This window comes from Durio zibethinus, chromosome 28 (assembly GCF_047325235.1).
Source record: "Durio zibethinus cultivar Kanyao isolate XHJ-2024 chromosome 28, ASM4732523v1, whole genome shotgun sequence".
NCBI lineage: Eukaryota > Viridiplantae > Streptophyta > Magnoliopsida > Malvales > Malvaceae > Durio > Durio zibethinus.
The window spans coordinates 7,947,766-7,970,215 of NC_143189.1; positions in this window are offsets into that span (position 1 = coordinate 7,947,766).

Below are 22,450 nucleotides of genomic sequence, written 5' to 3' on the forward strand. Positions count from 1 at the left end.
AAAATAAAGGTCATAACTATTTGAAATAGATAATTGTGCAAAAAGTCATAACTATTTGAATGTGTTCAGAAATATATTTAGTTTTAAAATTTTTACTCATTAATTTTTGAAATGTTAATAAATTTATATTATTTTATTTGAAATTAGCTTGTTTGAATAGAAACAATTGTTTTAGATTTGAAATAAATAATAGTTCAAATGGACATGATTATTTAAACTTGTTCGGTAAACAGTTTTTTTTTAAATCTCCAACTTATTAATTTTTAGAATATTAATTTATTAATATTATTTTATTTTGAATAAACTTGTATGAATAGAAACATATGTTTCATGACAAAACAAAATATCATAATGATTTGAAATAAAAAATGGTTTAAATAGTTATAATTATTTGAACTCATTCGGTAAACAGATTTAGTTTTTAAATATTTTTCTTATTAATTTTTAAAATTTTAAGAAATTAGTATTATTTTATTTTGAATAAATTTTTATGCACAAAAACAATTGGTTTATGACAAAACAAAAGGTAACAACAATTAGAAATATATAATTGTTAAAATAGTCATAATTACTATAATTCTATTATTAATACTATTTCATAAATGGACAATTAACTAATCCAATAATTGTTAGTAATTTAATTATTAATACAACAAAACAGATAATTATTAAGATATTAAAATAAATCTAATACATAATTATTAATATATATATTAATAACTTAATATCAAAATTTAAGTTACAAATAAATATAATATAATATATAACAATTATATGACAATTGTTATCTAATGTAATTATAATATTTAATTATAGTAATAAATTATATTCTATAATTTAAATATTATAATTTATAATGAATTATAAATATATAATTTTTAATAATTATTATTTAATAAACCAATGAAAGTTAGCTATTCATATACCTAATTAATTAATTAGGTAAATTAATAGTTATAATTTCTAATTAGTACAAATTAGTTAATTAATTAATATATAAATATTAATTAATTATAGTATTAATAATAATTTATTAATTCAAATTTATGCTTATAAGCAATTTTATTTATTATCAATTTTAAATTACTTATCATTTATAATAATTATAAATAAATATAATTTTATTAGCAAACAATAAGTATTAGTTTAATCCGAAACCTAACATTTATTCATATTATAATATCTATTTTATTAATTAAATAATAGTTATAATATGAAATATTTTAGTATAATTAATATTGAAACAGATAATCATTCAAACACTATAGATAATTTATTTCATAATATTTTTGTAAAAATTAGTATATAAGTTATTTGTTTTATATAATAAAATACTATTTTATTAAGTAATAAATTAATTAATTTATTATAAGCTTGTAATTTACTATTCAAAATACACTAATTTATTAACACTAATTGAAATAATCTATTTTATATTTATTGATAATAACTATAATTTGTTATCATGGTTATTATTATTAATTTAAATTATTATTAATATTATTAAATATTAATGAACTAATCAATAGTACATTATAAGCTATGAATTAAACAAATTTCATCTATATTATATAATTAATTATTATAATATATTATAATTGATTAATTGTATTAGTTTAATAACATATTATATTAATTTTATTTATTATAAGCAATAGAAAGGATCTTGTATTCTTTATTAAACCAACATTTAAATATCAATTAATAAGTAAATGTATTCAAATATTATTATACTAATTAATAATAATTTTAATTTTTTAAATATTTATAATAATTATTAATATTAAAAATAATTAAATGGTAGAGATCAATTATTAATTAATTTTAAAATATTTAAAATTAAATATTAATCTTAATTTATCTATTAAAAATATTTTATTAATAGAAATTAATAACTAAGTGATTGTATTTTTTTAAAGTTGGGTAGTTTATTTTCTTATTAATTTTAAAATTAAGTGTTAGTCAAAAAAACCATATAGATAATAATTATGATTTATAAATCTAATTGGTTTTTTATTATTATTTCAAAAATTAATAATAGGTGTGATAATTAGATTTTTAAAGACTTATATTAAAACTAATTAATAAAAATCAAATAGATTAAATCTTTTAATCATAATAATTTTAAATAGATAATTGTTTAAATAATCATAACTATTTGAACTTATTTAGTAAATAGATTTATTTTTTCAAATCTTTTACTTATTAATTTTTAGAATGTTAATAAATTAGTATTTTTTTTATTTTGAATAATTTTGATTAAACAGAAAGAATTGTTTTATGAAAAAATAAAAGGTCATAATGATTTGAAATAGATAATTGTTCAAATGGACACGACTATTTGAACTGATTCGATAAACAAATTAACTTTTTAAATCACTTAGTTATTAATTTTTGGAATATTAATAAATTAATTTTATTTTATTTTGAATAAGCTTGTATAAACTAAAACAATTGTTTTCTGACAAAACAAAAGGTCATAATGATTTTAAACAGACAATTGTTCAAATAGTCGTAGCTATTTGAATTTGTTAATATTGGTTTATAATATTAATTATTAGTTCATACAAGCTTATAAAACAATTTATTAATATTTGCCTTGTCTCAAATATCAAATTTCTGAATAATTATCTATATTAATTATCGATAATTTATCATAAAAGATCAAATATACATTTTAAAATATTTATGATTATTTTTAATAATTATTGAACAAAATTCATAAATTATATTATTATTTCATAGCTTATTTATTAATAAATATTGATAATTAAATAATAAAAACTAAATATCTAAATTTAAATATTTAAATTTTAAAATTTTCAATTATTAACATTCAAAAAATTAATAAGCAAAAGATATGAAAAAAAAATATGTTTACCTATCAAGTTTAAATAGTTATGACTATTTGAACAATTATTTATTTAAAATCATTATGACATTTTGTTTTGACAAAAAATAATTGTTTTAGTTCATAAAAAGCTTATCTAAAATAAAATAATACTAATTTCTTAATATTTCAAAAATTAATAAGCAAGACTTTAAAAAAATTAATTTGTTTACTGAATAAATTCAAATAGTTATGACTATTTGAACAATTATATATTTAAAATCTTTATGACCTTTTGTTTTGTCATAAAATAATTGTTTCAATTCATACAAGCTTATTCGAAATAAAATAATAGTAATTTATTAATATTTCAAAAATTAATAAGTGATTTAAATAATGATTCTGTTTACTGAATTAGTTCAAATAATTATGGCTATTTCAACAATTATCTATTTGAAATCAATATTACCTTTTGTTTAGTCATATAAAAATTGTTTTTTATCATACAAGCTTCAGAATAAAATAATACTAATTTATTAATCTTTCAAAAGTTAATAAGTAAGAAATTTAAAAAATAAATTTATTTACCGAACCCGTTTAAATAGTTATGACTATTTGAACAAATGTATAGTTTAAATCAGTTATTTAAAAAAAAAAATCTTTTTTGTTCTGTCATAAAACAATTATTCATGTTCAAACAAGCTTATTCAAAATACAATAATACTAATCTAATAACACTCTGAAAATTAGTAACTAAGTGATTTAAAAAATAAATTTGTTTGCTGAACCAGTTTAAATAGTTAAGATTATATGAATAATTATCTATTTTAAATCGTTATGACCTTTTATTTTGTTATAAAACAACTTTTTCAATTCGTACTAGCTTATTCAGAATAAAATAAAATGAATTTATTAATATTTCAAATTTTAATAAGAGATTTAACAAATAATTCTGCTTACCTAACTAGTTCAAATAATTATGATTATTTGAACAATTATTTATTTCAAATAATTATGACCTTTTGTTTTGTCATAAACAAATGTTTTTGTCCATATAAGTTTGTTCAAAATAAATTAATACTACTGTATTAAAATTTGAAAATTTAATAATATATCTAAAAAAATATATCTTTTTAGATATCTATTAATTAATAAAAATCAATATTCATAACTTTAATATTAATTAAATATGTTTATTCAAATCAATAATTGTAGACTTATTACCTATTCTTATAATTAGATATAACTTATTCTAAAAATACATTTATTTTGTAACAAAAGGTTTATAATTATAATTTAAAATATTATAATAATAATTTTATATACTATAAATTTAAATAATTAATATTATAATAATTATAAATTATTACTAATATAATAATTATGTTTATTAGTTTAAAATAATTATTTTATTATATTATAAATTATACTAAATAATCAGTTTAAAATAATAATAAAACTAGTATATAAAATTACATTAAAAAATATAATTTTTTAATATAAAATTAATTATATTAATTAAATAGAATTATATTCCAATAAATTATTATATTAGTTATAATTTATATTAATAATAATTTAAACAATAGTATATATTAACAATTTTCAATTAATATTCTATTATTTAATATAATAATACTACTTTATAATATATAAATTATTCAAATGAATAATAATTAGAGTTTTATAACTTATAACTAATCTATTTTATTCAAAATAAGCTTGTATGAATAGAAAAAATCATTTTATGATAAAGCAAAAGGTTATAGTGATTTCTAATAAATAATTGTTCAAATAATTATAATTATTTAAACTTGTTCAGCAAGCAAATTCATTTTTTAAATCTCTTAATTATTAATTTTTAAAATATTAATAACTTAATATTATTTTATTTCGAATAAGCTTATATGAATTGAAATAATTTTTTTATGATAGAAGAAAAGGTTATAACAATTTGAAATAGATAATTATTCAAATAGGTATAACTGTTTGATCTAGTTTAGTAAATATATTTAATTTTTTACATTTTTTGCTTATTAATTGTCAAAATATTAACAAATTTGTATTATTTTAATCCAAATAAGCTTGAATAAATAGAAACTATTATCTTATAATAGAACAAAAGTTGTAATGATTTGAAATAAATAATTACTTAAATAGTCTTAATTTGAACCAATTTGATAAGCAGATTTTTTTTAAAAAAAATTTATTAATTCTTGAAATATTAATAGATTAGTATTATTTTATTTCAAATAAACTTATATGAACAAAAACATTAGTTTTATGACAAAACAAAAGGTCATAATTATTTGAACTGGTTAGGTAAACAGAATTATTTTTTAATTCTTTTACTTGTTAATTTTTGAGATTTTAATAAATTTATTTTATTTTATTCTAAATAAGCTAGTATGAATTGAAATTATTGTTTTATGACAAAACAAAAGGTTATAATGATTTGAAATAGATAATTATTCATATAGTTTTAACTATTTAAACTAGTTCGGTAAACAATTTTATATTTTAAATCTCTTAGTTATTAATTTTCATAATATTATTAGATTAGTTTTATTTTATTTTAAATAAGCTTGTATGAACAGAAATAATTGTTTTATGACAAAACAAAAGGATATAACAATTTAAGTATACAACTGCTTTAATAGTCATAACTATTTAAATTGGTTTTGTAAACAGATTTTTTTTAAGTCTCTTAATTATTAATTTTTGAAAGATTAATAAATTAGTATTATATAATTAATTATATAACAATATATAATAATATTAATTTTACTATCTTATAAATATTATTAATAATAAATTTTATTATAATACTAAAATTATTAATATTATTAAAATTAAATTATTATGGAATAATATTAAAATATGTAACTCAATATTAATGAATTATAATATCAATAATTCTTAGTCATAATTTAATTTAACAATTGTTTTGAAAATAATTAATTAATTTAATTAATAATTATAATAATTAATTAATAACAAAAGTATTGTTATAATTATTAAGAACAATAATTATTTTATTATTAAACTAATATCCAATTAACTATTATGTATTAAAATAGTACTATTGTTTAGTGATAACTTATTTAATTATCGATTAGTTTAATTAATATTTTATTAATTGTTTATAATAATATTTAAATAATTATAACTATTTGAACATTTAAATGTACAAATATTAATTATTTTTTACTTTTAATATTTATTTAGTAATTATATAGTAACTTAAATAATAATTGCTAAATTATTAAGGATAAATTTTATTAGTATTATTATACTTAAATTAATTCATAAATATAATAAATATTTAAATTTTATTTAATTAAATATTTTTAATAATTACTATTAAATATATTTTTACTAGTTATATTTAATACTATACTATATATTAATTTTAAATATTAAATCTAATTTATTTATATAATTAAAATTAATTGAAATTAAAATTATTTAAAATTTTTGTTTAAATTTTAACTGTATAAATTATAACTTAATAATATTTATAATTAATAATTTAATAAATTATATATTTAAATCATAAGAATTATTATTTATTTAACTATTTAAAATTATTTATAATTAAGTAAAAATATATATAATAAGAATTTATATTTAATAAATTAATAAGTAAACTTATCTTTAATTCTTTTTAAATAATATAAAAGAATTAAGCCATAAGCTTAATAATCAGATAATTATGGTCATTTCAACAATTATCTATAGATTTAATATAGATTTAATAACCATTTATGAAATATTAGATAATTAATAATATTAATTAATTAATATTTTATTAATTTAATATTTTATCATTGATATTCAAGTAAACTTTTCAAGTAATTAATTAATTATTTAATATCCAATATTAAGATTTTAATAATAATTATCTATAATTTTAATTTATTAAAATATTATATATAATTTTAATAAATTATATCAATATGATCTATTTAATAAATCTATTTTATAGTTTTAATTATCAATTTTAAATAATTATTAAATTCAATAATTCAAATCTTATAATTCAAATATTCATAACTATTTGAATATTATTCTAATTTAAGTTTAAATTTGTTTAATTTAAACTTTAATTTATTTTAATTATTTTAATACCAATTTATCAATATTTTGAAAATTAATAATTAAGAGATTTAAAAAAATGAATTTGTTTACTGAACAAGTTTAAATAATTATGATTATGACAATTTGAACAATTATTTATTTGAAATCAGTATAACCTTTTGTTTTATCATAAAATAAATTTTTTTTGTTCATACAAGCTTGTCTCGAATAAAATAATATAAATTTATTAATATTAAGACAATTAATAAGTAAAAGATTTTAAAAATAAAATTGTTTATCAAATAAATTCAAATCGCTATGACTATTTGAATAATTATTTATTTCAAATTGTTATGACTTTTTGTTTTGCCATAAAATAATTGTTTTTTTCATACAAGGTTATTTAGATTAAAATAATATTAATTTATTAATTTTTGACAATTAATAAGTAGAAGATTTAAAAAATAAATATGTTTACCGAACAAGTTGAAATAGCCATGACAATTTGAATAATGAACTATTTCAAATCATTATGTCATTTTGTTTTGTAATAAAACAATTGTTTCAGTTCAAATAAGCTTATTTGAAATAAAAAAAATACTAATTTATTAATATTATGAAAATTAATGAGTAAGAGAATTAAAAAATGAATCTATTTGCCAACTATGTTCAAATAGTTATGACTATCTAAACAATTATCTATTTTAAAACATTATGACTTTTTGTTAATGATTCAACTAGGTTGAATTACTATCACGATGCTGCCATCAGTAGGGTAAAACTAACCTATCTCACGATGGTCTAAACCCAACTCATGTTCCCTATTGGTGAGTTAAAAATCCAACACTTGATGAATTCTACTTCACAATGATAGGAAGAGCCGACATTGAAGGATCAAAAAGCAACATCGCTATGAACACTTTGGCTGCCACAAGCCAGTTATCCCTGTGGTAACTTTTTTGACACCTCTAGCTTTAAATTTCGAAAGACTAAAGGATTGATAGGCCATGCTTTCATGGTTTGTATTTGCACTGAAAATCAAAATCTTATTTAGAATAAAATTAAATAAAACCTTATTTTATCTTCCAAGCTTGTTGACCATTTGATACAACAGTAACTGCCAAGATTGAAAAAAAAAAAAAGATCTTAGGCCCATAAGTAACAGAAAAGAATTTAAAGGTAAAATGACATGCATAAATGGTGTACACAAGATTTTTTTTTTTAAAGCAATTACATATCAACCAAAAAAGCTACTTACATTGAAAACAAATGCAATATAGTTAAAAACAATCTTGATGAATAGTTAAAATCCTCAATGAGACATCATATCGCTACCTCAAGACCATCAGTCAAAAAATCTTGATAAAGCATAGCACCTTAGTTAAATTAAGAAGGTATCTATAAGAAATAAAAAAACCACCAATTTGAAATAAAATTTTCTAATGAACACATTGATATCATTTGCCTTTTTTTTTTCCTAAAGCCTCATCTTATTCCTTTCAGTTTAGAAGCCTATGTTATGAAACCAAGATCTTCATGCTTATGGGGCATAAGAATTTTTTACAAGCCCTTTTTTTTTAATAAAAGATAAAGCACTCGTATTTTGTGAAAAATGAATCCCTTTAGTGTTATTTTGAGTCTTTTCTCTTATTGGGACCTTTTCTATCATGTAGAAATTCTTTAAAACTAACCTTTATGGTTCCCTACCCTTAACATCAAGTTCTTGTAAGATTAGGATTGCCAAGTCTATATATATTACCCGTTAGGCCTGTCAATTAATACATAATAGGTCCATGAAGTTTCCCCCATGTTATTATAGTGTCCTTTTGGATTGTATGAAGAAGTGCCATAACCTAGATTTGAAGCCTATAGAACCTTAGGTGGCCTTCATAGAGCCAAGGAAATCTAGCTATGAAGCGTACACCTTCTTTGTATCTTAAAAACTATTTTAGTCCTAAAACATTTTTGTATTCACTTTAAAGCCTAGTTAAGACCTTTTCAAATCCTAACAAATGCATACTAATTAGAAATCAAATAAGTAATTATTTATAACAATTGTTTAATATTAAATTAATTATATTATATAAATTTAATAAACTATTCAAATAATAGTACTAATCAAATTTATTTTTTAAATTTAATTAAAATAATTAAATATTAATTAAATATATGACTATTATAAATTAGATTAATACTTTAGATTAATAGTTATTAATTATTTTCATAATTCATTATAATATTATAATGTCTATTTGAACAAACAATGAATTTATTAATATTTTAAAACTTAAGAAGTAAGAAATTTAAAAAGTAAAACTGTCTACTAAACCAGTTCAATTAGTTATAATTATTTGAACAATTATTTATTTCAAATCATTATGACCATTTGTATTGTCATAAAATAATTATTTTTGTTCATACAGTCTTATTCAGAATAAAGTAATACTAATTTATTAATATTTTAAAATTAATAAGTAATAGATTTAAAAAATGAATCAATTGGCCTGACCAGTGCAAATAGTTATGACTATTTGAATAATTATCTATTTCAAATCATTATGACCTTTTGTTTTACCATAAAAAAATTGTTTGTATCTATACTAGCTTATTTGAAATACTATAATTCTATTTTATTAATATTCTAAAAATTAATAAGAGATTTAAAAAATGAATTTGTTTATCAAACAAGTACAAATAATTATGACTATTTGAATAATTATCTATTTCTAGTCGCTATAACCTTTTATTTTGTCCTAAAACAAAATTTTCTATTCATACAAGCTTATTTCAAATAAAATTATACAAATTTATTAATATTCAGACAACTAATAAGTAAAAGATTTAAAAAATAAATTTATTTATCGAATAAGTTTAAATAATTATGACTATTTGAACAATTACTTATTTCAAATTGTTATGACTTTTTGTTTTCTCACGACTCCATTGTTTTTCTTCATTAAAGCCCATTCGGATTAAAATAACATTAGTTTATTAATATTTTAAAAATTAATAAGTAAAAGATTTATTATTTTTTAAATAAGCTAATTAATTAGTCAAAACTAATTGTGTATTTGTTATATATAAATATAAAAATTATAATAAAATATAAATAACTGTTAGATATAATCTATAATAATATAAACAATTTATAATATATTATAAGTACTTATATGTTTATAATTTTATAAGAGATTAATAATATAAACAAAAATATTTGTTTTAAATTATTATAACTAAAATCTTTAGAATAATTATAATATTTTTTTAAAATATAAACTAATATTAATATCTAATTAATTGAAATATATTATAAATAATTAATATATTTAATATTATCTGACTATTTATTATATTTATTAATTTAGTAACTAATTTACTAAATTTAACAATTAATAGATTAATTATAATTGAAATCATAATGATTTATTAAACAATTATGTATAAAGTAAATAGATTTAGTACTTAGTAAAATAATAAATTCTATATAATTATAATTAATAAAATATTAATAATAACTAATAGTCTAATGTACTATTAATAATTGATAATTAATAGATTATCAAACAAGCTTAATATTATAATTGTAAATTATTAGAGTTAAAAATTTATAATTATACTATTTACTAAATATTATAAATAGTTATTAATAATTAATATACTATAATTATGAATAATTATTATAAATATTTATAATATATTAATATTTAAATTATAAATTATCATTATATTTGAAGCCTAGTTAAAAATTAAAATAATAATTATTTATTAATATTAATAAATTTTTAAATTAGCTAAATTTAATATTATTTAATTAAATATTATATATTGTACATATAAAAAATTATAATATATTTATCTTAATAAAAATAATTTTATATGTATTATATAAATATTAAGTAATTATTATATAATTTAATATAAATATAAATATTTATTTGAACAATTATCTATTTAAATCATTATGACATTTTGTTTTGTCATAAAACAATTGTTTCAGTTCATACAAGTTTATTTAAAATAAAATAATAGTAATTTATTAATATTCCAAAAATTAATAAGTAAGTGATTTAAAAACTGATTTTGTTTACCGAATTAGTTCAAATAATTATAGCTATTTCAATAATTCTCTATTTGAAATCAATATTACCTTTTGTTTGGTCATATAATAATTGTTTTTTATCATACAAGCTTCAGAATAAAATAATACTAATTTATTAATCTTTCAAAAGTTAATAAGTAAGAAATTTAAAAAATAAATTTATTTACCGAACCCGTTTAAATAGTTATGACTATTTGAACAAATGTATAGTTTAAATCAGTTATTTAAAAAATAAAACCTTTTTTGTTCTGTCATTAAAAAATTATTCATGTTCATACAAGCTTATTCGAAATAAAATAATATTAATCCAATAATACTCTAAAAATTAATAACTAAGAGATTTAAAAAATAAATTTATTTACTGAACCAGATTAAATAGTTAAGACTATATGAACAATTATCTATTTTAAATCATTACGACCTTTTGTTTTGTCATAAAACAATTTTTTCAGTTCATACTAGCTTATTCAAAATAAAATAAAATGAATTTATTAATATTTCAAAAATTAATAAGAGATTTAACAAATAATTATGATTATTTGAACAATTTTTTATTTCAAATAATTATGGCCTTTTGTTTTGTCATAAAACAAAATTTTTTGTCCATATAAGTTTGTTCAAAATAAATTAACACTATTGTATTAATATTTTAAAAATTAATAATAGATCTAAAAAATAAATCTTTTTAAATATCTATTAATTAATAAAAATCAATAATTAAAATATTTAAATTAAAATCAATATTCAGATAATTAGTAATAAATTATAAGTATTTAAAATAATAATTTAATTAAATATTTATATTTTAATTAATTCAAATAATTGTTAATAGATTAAATTTCACGATTAATCCTTAAATATTAATCTAATTCATTTTAAATGTAATAGAAATAGCATTTTAAATTAATAACAATTATTTATATTTAATTAAAATAAGGAACTATATTGTCAATATTTATTTTAATATTAATAATTAATCAATATTAATATTAATATTAAATAAAGACTGAATTAATTAATCTTTTAATTTTTAATATAACTGTGTGTTTTTCTCATTAATGTTGCAAGAACACTTTTTATTCAGCCATTATTATTAATATTAATAATTCAATATTATTATTAGAATATAATAATATTATTAAAATATTAATTTAAATAATTAATATTTAATTATTTTAATTAAATAAATAATATTAAATAATAATATTTCATATTATTAATTTGTTAATTAATATTTCTATGATATAATGCCCAATTAATAGAAATATTAATAATGAAATATTTATTTAATAATGATTAATAAAATATTCATTATTTAATTAATTATTAATTAATGAATATTTAATAACTAAAATATTAAATATAAATATAATATTTATTAATATGCCAAAAATTCCCTTTGAAGATGAGTATTATCATTCAATAATATTATCAAATAAAACCAATAGAAATAAAACAGTTCAAATAGATATTTGAACTATTTAAATTTGAATTATTTCAAAAATTAATAAGGACTTAGAGTTGTGTTCTAATTATTTAATTATTATAACTACTTTTAATTTATTTTAACTAAATAAATAAATTTAATAATAATATTTGGATTATATTATAATTTTATTTTGAAATATTAATAAGTTCAAATATTAATATTTATAATAATATTAATTAAATAATTAGGAATAAAGTAATGCTAATTAATTATTTAATTAATGAATATTAAATTAATTACTAATAATTAATTTATTATATTAATAAATATTTGTATTTAATTAATATACTAAATTAATAAGGACTTAGTATTTATTAGTAATTGTTATAATAATGATAATATATATTAATATTAATTATATTTATTAATATTTTAAAAATATATATTTATTATTAATTATTAAATAATATAATAATTATTAGATAAATTATAAAATAATATTAAATCTAAGGGGTTATAGATAATTAATAAAATTATTAATAGGTATGAATAAATAATTATATTTATTTGTGTTAATTATCCAAAATAAAAATAATTAATTATCATAATTTAAATTATTATAATGTATTAGTTTTGATAATATTATTAATACAATATATATTATAAATATTTATTTTAATATTTAAATAATTAATATTTATTATATAATTATAAATTTATTATTAATTTTTATTAATATATAATATAACATTAATAAAGTAAAATCAATAGTTAAAGTAATTGTTAATAGATTAATAAAATAAATATTTAAAGTAATTGTTAATAGATTAAAGATATCTTAAATTATTTTAAAATAATTATGAATTTTATTTAAATTAATTATTTAAATTTTAATAATTAATCAAAATATTTGAATTATAAAATAGATGACAAAACGAAAAATAATAACACTTTCAAGTAGATAATTGTTCAAATAGTTATAATTATTTAAATTAATTCGATAAATAGAATTTTTTTAAAAAAATATCTTCCTTATAAAATTTTGAAATATTAACAAATTATTTTTATTTTATTCCAAATAAACTTGTATGAGCTGAAATAACTATTTTATGACGAAACAAACGGTCATAACGATTTGAAATAGATAATTGTTCATATAGTCTTAACTATTTGAACTAATTTAGCAAATGGATTTATTTTTTAAATCTCTTAATTATGAATTTTTAGACTATTATTAAATTAGTATTATTTTTTAAAATAAATTTGTATGAACAAAAATAATTGTTTTACTATAGAATAAAAAGGTTATAATAATTTGAAATAGCTAATTGTTCAAATAGTAATAATTATTTAAACTAGTCATAATTATTTAAACTGGTTTGATAAATATATTTATTTTTTAAATCTCTTAGTTATTAATTTTTGAAATATTAATAAATTAGTATTATTTTATTTTGAATAAGCTTGTACGATCAAAAAACAATTATTTTATAATAAAATAAAAGGTCATAACGATTTGAAATAAATAATTATTTGAACTAATTCAATAAACTGATTTATTTTTTAAATCTCCAACTTCTCAATTTTTGAAATAGTAATAAAGTAATATTATTATATATTAAATAATTTTATATTCGATAATATAATTAATAAATATAATATATAATTGGATACTATATATGATAAATCATATGATAAATTATAAAGATATACTAATAAATTAATTATTTATATACTATAATTATTAATATTATAATTATAATATATTTATCTTAATAAAAATAATTTTATATGTATTATATAAATATTAAGTAATTTATTAGTTAATGTATAATTATATTATCATTTATATTAAATAATAGTCAAAACTATTTGAAATGGTTTGGTAAATAGATTTACTTTTTAAATCTCTTACTGATTAATTTTTTTAAATATTAATATAATATTATTATATAAGATTATATAATTGTTATTATATTAGTTATAATTGATAATTATAGTAATAATATCATATTATTCATTCTAATTTGATGGTAATTAAAAAAATAATAATTACAATTAAATATAGTAATAATATTATTATTAACTTCTGTTTAATAATTTGTATATTTGATTATATATCATTTAATTTAACATAATTAAATTTCTTATACTATTAATTAGCTATCATAACTACTTTATATAATATTTAATAATAAGTTTTAAATTGTTAACTATATTTAAACTATTAATTAAATATAATTAATCAAATAATTGATTAATATATTAATATAAATTAATATAATATTTAGTTTAATTAAATTATTTAATTATTAATTATTAATTTAAAAGATAATTATATTCCTTATAGTCTTAACTATTTAAACTTAAATTAGAATAATATTCAAATAGTTGTTTGTTCAACTTATTTTATTTTAATAAGTTTATTATTTTATCTAATTATAAGTTAAAATTGGTTTATAACAAAACAAATTATCATAATGATTTGAAATAGATAATTTTTCAAATAGTCATAACTATTTGGAATAAATTTAAACTTAAATTAAAATAATATTCAAATAGTTATATAAATATTAAACAATTAACAATTTCAAAAATTAATAAGTAAGAGTTTAAAAAATGAATCTGTTCACCGAATTATTTTAAATAGTTATGATTATTTGAACAATTTTATACTTCATATCATTATAACATTTTGTTTTGTCATAAAATAATTATTTCTATTCATATAAGCTTATTCAAAATAAAACAACACGAATCTAATAATATTCAAAAAATTAATAAAGATTTGATTATATATTTTAACTAAAATTATATTATTGTTATTAATTTAATAACAATTAAATTTATAGTCTATAACAAACATTATAAGCAAGATTAGTCTATCGCTTGTTTTATAAAAATATTGTTATTCATATATTAAATATTTTATATTAAGTAAAAGATTTATTACATATTAAATTAATAGAATATTATTATATCTAATAGTTATCATTAGATTTTTAATAATATCTTAATGGATATTTTTATTATCAATTTAGTTAATAAATATTTATACTTGTTTATTTTTATATAAAAATATATTCATTCATAATAATATAAAACAATAAATATTTAATATTATTTTACAAATAATATATATTATATATTTATATATTTGAATAATATAATATTGTTTTACTATTTGATTAATTAATAATTGTTGAAATATTACTACTACTATTAAAATTGAATACTAATTAATATAACATGTCACTTGTTAATTTATCATTAATTTTAAAATATTAATTAATTATAAAATATTATAATACTTATAATATTATAATTAAAATTATAAATTTATTTATAAATTTAAAGTAATAGATAATTTAATAAATTACTACAATAATTTATTTTACTAATTTAGCAATTAGGATTTGAAAAGGTCTTAACTAGGCTTCAAATATAATGATAATTATCATTATTAAATATTAATAAATTATTTAATTAATCTATTAATTGTTAAATTATAAAGTGATTTAAAAAATAATTATATTTATCAAACTTGTTCAAATAGTTATGACTATTTGAGCAATTATTTATTTCAAATCTTAACATATTAATATTATATAATTTATCCAATATTAGTAATAATTAATTGTATATTAATAAATTTAATATATTAATTTAATACATTATAATTAAATAATATAATTTCAATTGGTTATATTATTAATAATAATTATTATTAAATAATTATAAATATTATATATTATATTTATAATATAAATTAATAAATTATATAATTAGTTATAATTATAAATAATTATATTTATTAAATATATAAATAGATTTATTATACAATTTATCGAATATAAATTATAAGATTATTAGTTATTGCTTATATAATAAATCTAACAGTCTTAACCATTTGAATTTGAATCATTTAAATTAAATTTATGCTATTTAATATTATTAATTATTTAAATAGTATTAGCATACTATATATATTATTAACAATTGTATATTAATTTATGATATTGAATTAATTAATTCATATAAGATTTATCTAATTAAATTATTTGTATATTAGTAATAATCGATTCTTAGTTATAATTATTAACTGTATAGACTATAACTAAGAATTTAAATGATTCTTAGTTAGAAATCTAATTGTATTTATTTTAAATATTATTTTATTTAATTTTAATAATCAATTTAAAATAAATATTATATTCAATATATATTAAATAATATAAAAGAATTTAATTTAATTATATATATAAATTGTTAAATATTAATTATTAATTATAATTTAATTAATTATTCAAAATATTTATTTTTATATCAAATAGATTCGTATTTTAAATTATTATTTAATAATTATTATAATATTGAATAATTATAATTATAATAATAATATTATAAAATAATATTAAATCTAAGGGGTTATAGATAATTAATAAAATTATTAATAGGTATGAATAAATAATTAGATTTATTTGTATTAATTATCCAAAATAAAAATAATTAATTATTGTAATTTAAATTATTATAATGTATTAGTTTTGATAATATTATTAATACGATAATGATAAATATTTATTATAATTATTATATATATTAAAACAAATTTAAAATAATAATTATTTTATATTTTACATATTAATAATGTTATAATAGTTTAATAGATATAATAATGATAAACTATATTATTATCTTAATTATTATTAATTATAACATTATTATTATTATCTTAATAATAACAATTAAAGTTATTAATTATTTTTTAGAATATTAATTAAACTATTTAATTCAACTACTAGTTAATAATAATATTATTAATTTATAATAATCTCTATTTTAAAATTACTTTTAAATATATTTAAAAATTTTATTATATAGTATTATTATATAATTTAGTATTTTATCAAATAATTATATTAATGTATATATATTAAATAAATATATTATTTTAATAATAAATTTTTGCTTAACTTATATGCTTGATAGTGGGTTAGGATTTTTATGAGGGCTTGTAAAACTCTTATTATATCACTGGCAATTGGACCAAAGTTATTAGGTGTGAATTTTGCTGTTTTACATTATTAGCTGTGGAAATGTATTAATAAATTTAATTAAAATTCTAGAACTAAAAATATTTTAATACTAAATCTTGTTTAGTATTAATTATATAATTAAATTAAATTATTAAATATTAAATATCCTAAATGCTCCAAAAATTATTAATAGTCATAGGAAAATTTGATAATTATACAAATATAATTATTTGTATTAATATTTATAATTTAAATATTATTACTGAAATTCGCAATTTCAAATAATTGTACTAATTTAGTATTAATTATTTAAAGAAAATAATATATCTTTAACAATATATTAAATAAATTCTTATTTATTATTTAATTTTGAGATTGATATATCAAAAATCATTATTAATAATTGAAATTTAAATTTTGATAAAAATAAATAGATTTATTTCTTCAAATCTTACTAATTCTTTAAATATTAATAAATTAGTATTATTTTATTTCAATAAGCTTGTATGTTGAGAAACAATTGTTTTATAACAAAATGAAAGGTAATAACAATTTGAAATATATAATTGTTCAAATGGCTATAATTATCTGAACTAATTTGATAAACTGATTTATTTTTTAAATTTCTTGCTTATTAATTTTTGAAATATTAATAAAGTAATACTATTTTATTTTATTAATTAATAAATATTATCAATATTTAAAAATAATTAATAATAATTTATTTAATAATTATATTATTAATAACTAACAATAATAAATGACAAAAGAGGTACTAATTTAATAATTATATTTAACTAATATAAATATAAAATTATAAAATAACTTATATTAAAATAACTTATATTATATTCAAAAATTAAATAAGTTAAATTATTTAATTATTATTTTATCAAATAAAATTAATCAGTAATATTTAACTAATAAACTACTATTATTATATTATCATAATATAATTAAAATTATTTATTTAAATAATAAATTATCTCAAATAAATTATAAATTTAAAGTAATACTCCAAAAATTAAAGAGTAACAGAATTAGAAAAAAATGAATTTTCTTATCGATCAAGTTGAAATAGTTATGACTTTCTAAACAATTATCTATTTCAAAACATTATGACATTTTGTTTTGTCATAAAACAATTGGTTCTGTTCATACAAGCGTATTTTGAATAAAATAATATAAATTTATTAATATTTCAAAAATTAATAAGTATAATTTTAGAAAATAAAAGCTATTTTCTGAACATATTCAAATAGTTATGACTATTTGAACAATTATCTATTTCAAATCATTATGACCATTTGTTTTGTCATAAACCAATTATTTCTCTTCAAACAAGCTTATTTGGAATAAAATAATTCTAATTAATTAATATTCTAAAATTAATAAGTAAAAGATTTAAAAAATAAATTTATTTACTTAGTAAGTTCAAATAGTTATGATTTTTTGTTTCGTTATAAAACAATTGTTTCTATTCACACAAGTTTATTTGGCATAAAATAATACTAATATTTTAACATTCTAAAAATTAATAAATTGAAGATTTAAAAAATTAATTAGTTTACTGAACTAGTTCAAATAGTCATGTCCATTTGAACTACTATCTATTTCAAATTATTATGACATTTTATTTTGTTGTAAAACAATTGTTTCTTATCAATCAAGTTGAAATAGCTATGACTATCTAAACAATTATCTATTTTAAAACATTATGACATTTTGTTTTGTTATAAAACAATTGGTTCTGTTCATGCAAGCATATTTTGAATAAAATAATATAAATTTATTAATATTCCAAAAATTAATAAGTATAATTTTAGAAAATAAAGCTATTTTGCTATATTAATTTAAAATGATAATTTTAAAATAATTAATAAATTATTATTGATAATTTTCATAATTATAATATTTTTATTAAAATTATTATTCTTATATAATATAGTTATTAATATAGTAATAATTAATTGTTCTAATTAATATTTAAATTAATTAAATTATTAAAACCAATCATTATTATTTAATAGATTATAATTTTATTAAGAAAACTATTTGTTCAATATGCTTTTTTATTAAACCCAATTATTGAATAATAATTATATATTTTATTAATTAAACCATAATTATTAGATAAATTATATTATGATTAACCTTGCATGATAATAAAATAAAAATATTAATATGAATTATTGATTTTAATTTAATATAACTAATAAATAAATAATTATATTTATTAATTTCAAAATATTTAACAAATATTTTAATAATTATTATTAAATATATTTTTACTAGTTATATTTAATACTATAATATATATTAATTTTAAATATAAATTAAAATTAATTAAAATTTTTACTTATTAATTTAAAATTAAAATAATTGTTATAATAAATAATTATCTAATTTAATTATAATATATAATTAATTAAAATATAATATAAATATTTAAAATTTAAATATTAAAACTAATATATATTGTTTTAATATATTAATTTGTTTAAATTAAAAATAAATATTAAAATTTATTTTAAGTAATAAATATTGCAATTGCTTAATAATTAATACAAATAAATCTAATTATTTAATCTAATTATTAAATAAATTAACAATTAAAATATAGATATTAATTGTAATTATTTAAATTACTACTTTATTATGTTATAATTAATTATATCTATTAAATATTGCAATAGTTTAAATATTACTTTTATATTAGTTTAAATATTAATATATAGATTATTAATTAATATTTAAAGTTTATCAAAAATAAAAATAATTAATTAAAATAATTATTTAATACTATTATTAAATATAACAAACAATTATTTAAAATTAATTTACTTTAAATTATTTTTAATTTTAAATGAAAAAATTATTTTACGATAAAACAAAATGTCATAATAATTTAAAATAAAGAATTGTTCCTATAGCCTTAACAATTTGAATTGGTTTATTAAAGATATTATTCATATATAATTTAATAAATATTATTAATTTAATTGTTATATTATATATAATATAATTATAATTTGATTAATAATAAATTAAATGGAGATAGATAATAATGTACCCACCTCGTATCCATACTCATACCCTACGTATATATTTGTATACATATTTAGTATACAGATTTTTTATTAAATAATATAAATTATTATTTTAAATTAATTAGAATTAATCTATTGTTATTGAAAAATGTATATTTATAAAAAATTATCTAACTATACAAGATAAAAATTAAAAAAATTAAAAAATAAATTTTATTTATTATTTCTTTTAAACATTATGGGTATGAAAATTACTCACACCAATTAAATACTTGCAAAGATAAGATAAATTTAAAATATCCTTTTGGTATAGGTACATGGATGGATATAATATCAAAATCCAAAAATGATAATGAAAACAATTAAAATAACTTCGCTTATAAATTACAATATTATTTTTAATCTTTATTTAGTAATTATATAGTACAATTATCAATTTGGCTATTATAATTTAATATATTAATATAATATCAATTTTAAACTAATAGTCATATATTAGTTAATATTTATAATATTATTACTATTAATTATAATAATTAATTTATATAGTATCATGAATAATTTAATAAATTATTATAATTAAATATTATTAATAATATTTTATGAATCATATTAATTATTATAATATGTAATTATAATTGTATATTATATATTATATAATAATTATTTATTATATAATTTAATTGGACATATATATTAATAATAAAATAACATAACGATAATTGTTTGACAATAATAGTTAATAAAATATTAATAATAACTATTAACTATTAATATTATAATTAAAATTATTTGATATAATTATATTTAAATTTTACTCATTAATTTTTAGAATATTAATAAATTAGTATTATTTTATTCTGAATAAACTTGTATAAATAGAAATAATTGTTTTATGATAAAATAAAATATCATAACTATTTCAAATAAATAATTATTCAAACAGTCATAACTATTTGAGCTTACTTGGTAAACAGATTTATTTTTTAAAATCTTTTACTTATTAATTTTTAGAATATTAATAAATTTATATTACCTTATTTGAAATAAATTTGCATGAACAGAACCAATTGTTTTTTGATAAAACAAAATGTTATAATGTTTTGAAATAGATAAGTGTTTAGATAGTCATAATTATTTGAACTTGTTTGGTAAATAGATTCTTTTTTTTAATTCTCTTACTCTTTAATTTTCAAAATATTTTATTTTGAATAAGTTTGTATGAACAAAAATAATTGTTTTATGGTAGAATAAAATGTTATAACAATTTGAAATTGATAACTATTCAAATAGTTAAATCTCTTATTAATTCTTGAAATATTAATAAATTAGTATTCTTTTATTTTGAAAAAGCTTGTCTGTTGAAAAACAATTGTTTTATAACAAAACAAAAGGTAATAATGATTTAAAATAGATAGTTGTTTAAATGGCCATGATTATTTGAACTAATTCAGTAAATTGGTTTTATTTTTTAAATCTCTTATTTATTAATTTTTGAAATATTAATAAAATAATATTATTGTATTTTGGATAAGCTTTTATGAACTAAAATAATTGTTATATGACAAAACAAATGGTCAAAATGATTTTAAATAGATAATTGTTGAAATAGTCATAATTATTTGAACTTGTTCAGTAAATAGATTTATTTTTTCAACTCTCATGCTTATTAATTCCTTGAATGTCAATAAATCAATATTATCTTATTCCGAATAAATGTTGTGTAAGAGAAATTTGTGAAAATAAATGAACAAAATATGAAAATTTCCACAATGGCTTGCAATGACAGAGCATGCAAAGCTGTTTGGCCACCTGAACCCCCATAAACTACGAACTTATTTGTTGATAATTTCATTCACTATCTCTAGCTTTCCTTCTCTGGAAGCAAGATACAAAAGCAATTTACCAAAAAATTTTCTAAAA